Source organism: Theropithecus gelada, chromosome 3 (genome assembly GCF_003255815.1).
Source record: "Theropithecus gelada isolate Dixy chromosome 3, Tgel_1.0, whole genome shotgun sequence".
NCBI classification, from domain to species: Eukaryota; Metazoa; Chordata; class Mammalia; order Primates; family Cercopithecidae; genus Theropithecus; species Theropithecus gelada.
Window position 1 is genome coordinate 54,476,521 of NC_037670.1, and position 2,738 is coordinate 54,479,258.

The window sequence follows — 2,738 nt, forward strand, 5'->3', positions numbered from 1 at the left end:
ATATAAAATATATCTCTTGAGAACATTAGTCTTCAAGTGATTTAGGGTTTCAATTCTCTTTTTAAAATAAACTTACTAAAGAAGTAATTCCATTGTGTTACCTAAAATAGTATATTGTTATTATCTGTTACCTCCAATGTTGAATAAAGTAGAATAGGTTACCATGGAAAAGATAACATTTGATTCATTGCACATCAGTGTTAAAACATGATAAACCATTTAGTTTTCGTAATTAAATTAAGCTCACACATTGTCTAAATAAGACATTTTAAAACTCACTATATGCTACTTGGTCAAAGCACAGTTACAAGCACGCAAGAAGCATTAGTTTTTTTCCGATTTAGTGATCTTAGAGATTTTCTTTTCTTTTTTTTCTTTTTTTGAGGCGGAGTTTCACTCTTGTTGCCCAGGCTGGAGTGTAATGGTACAATCTCGGCTCACTGCAACCTCCACCTCCCGGATTCAAGCAATTCTCCTGCCTCAGCCCCTAAAGTGGCTGGGATTACAGGCGCCCGCTACCACGCCCAGCTAATTTTTGTATTTTTAGTAGTGATGGGGTTTCACCAAGTTAGCCAGGCTGGTCTCGAACTCCTGACCTCAGGTGATCCTCCCACCTTGGCCTCCCAAAGTGCTGGGATTACAAGTGTGAGCCACTATGCCCAGCCTGATATTTTCTTTCTCCATTTTTAAATACTGAGGGTAATTATTTAGAAAACATTGATTTAATAAGACATTTAAAACCTTTCATAGGCCTGTCACACTGGCTCACGCCTGTAATCCCAGCACTTTGGGAGGCTGAGATGGATGGATCACCTGAGGTCAGGAGTTCGAGACCAGTCTGGCCAACATGGTGAAACCCGTCTCTACTAAAAATACAAAAATTAGCCAGGCACAGTGGCGAGCACCTGTAATCCCAGCTACTTAGGAGGCTGAGGCAGGAGAATTGCTTGAACCTGGGAGGCAGAGTTTGCAGTGAGCTGAGACCAAGCTACTGCACTCCAGCCTGGGTGACAGAGTAAGACTCTGTCTCCAAAAAGAAAAAAAAAAAAAACTTTCCTAGAGGAGTTATCTTCACTTTTCTCTGATATCTGTACTCTTAAAACTTTTATTATATCAAATAATACTTAAGACTTTAAAATATTGTTAAAATACATTGATATTTTAGGGGATTGGTCTGTTTTGTTCTTTTTTCTTAAGGAGAAATTGGTAAAATTATATATCCAAAAATTTAGAATGTTTCTTTCTTACGTTAATAGAGAATGATGCCCTGAACAACTACCTCATGCTGACTTGCATCACTGTTTTGTTCTGTTTTGTTTTGTTTTGTTTTGTTTTGTTTTGAGACAGAGTCTCGCTCTGCTGCCCAGGCTGGAGTGCAGTGGCTTGATCTCAGCTCTGTGCAAACTCTGCCTCCTGGGTTCAAGTGATTCTCCTGCCTCAACCTCTCAAGCAGCTGGGATTAGAGGTGTGTGCCACCACACCTGACTAACTTTTGTATTTTTAGTAGAGAGAGGTTTCACCATGTTGGCCAGGTTGGTCTCCAACTTCTGACCTCAGTTGATCCGCCCATATCTGCCTCCCAAAGTGCTGGGATTATAGGCTTGAGTCACTGCGCCCAGCACATCACTGTTAAGTCACAACAAAGAGCATCCTTCTTTAGATTTTCTTCATGGATTTTACATTTCCCACTAAGCTTCCATAAGAAAACTGATACTAATGATGCCCACCTAATACAGAATGGCCTCTCATATCTCTGAGGCAGCAATAGTGGGCCACATGTTTTCTTATAAATGCAAGGAATTTAGGCATTTCACTAACCAATTTTTGAGAGTTTAATTACATAATAATTGAAAATTTCCAATATTGTCAATACAAAACCAGTATTCATTGAATATAAATACATCTGTCTAAACATCAAAGTCTTGCTTCTTTATTTCTTTCTTTATTTTTATTTATTTATTTATTTATTTTGAGATAGAGTCTCGCTCTGGTGCCCAGGCTGGAGTGCAGAGGCTCGGTCTCAGCTCACTGCAACTTCTGCCTCCTGGGTTTGAGCGATTCACCTGCCTCAACCTCCCAAGTAGCTGGGATTATCGGTGCCCACCACCAAACCCAGCTAATTTTTGTAATTTTAGTAGAGACGTGGTTTCACCATGTTGGTCAGACTGGTCCTTGAACTCCTGACCTCAGGTGATCCACCTGCCTCAGCCTCCTAAAGTGCTAGGATTATAGGCATGAACCACCGAGCCTGAACTGTCTTGATTCTTTAAAACATACAACTAAATTATCTTATTGTTTAGACTTTGGGTTCCCTATTTTAAAACTCCCATTTAACATGAAACTTTAAAGTGTTAGTACTTTTTTGTGTAATCCTCTGATGTTTATTTAGACTTAATTTTTTATAATAATTTTTTTCCATTTTGTAGAGATGGGGGTCTTGCTATGTTGCCTAGGCTGGTCTCAAACTTCTTTTTTTTTTTTTTTTTTTTTGAGACGGAGTCTCACTCTGTCGCCCGGGCTGGAGTACAGTGGCGCGATCTCAGCTCACTGCAAGCTCCGCCTCCCGGGTTTACGTCATTCTCCTGCCTCAGCCTCCCGAGTAGCTGGGACTACAGGCGCCCGCCACCTCGCCCGGCTAGTTTTTTGTATTTTTTTTTAGTAGAGACGGGGTTTCACTGTATTAGCCAGGATGGTCTCGATCTCCTGGCCTCGTGATCCGCCCGTCTCGGCCTCCCAAA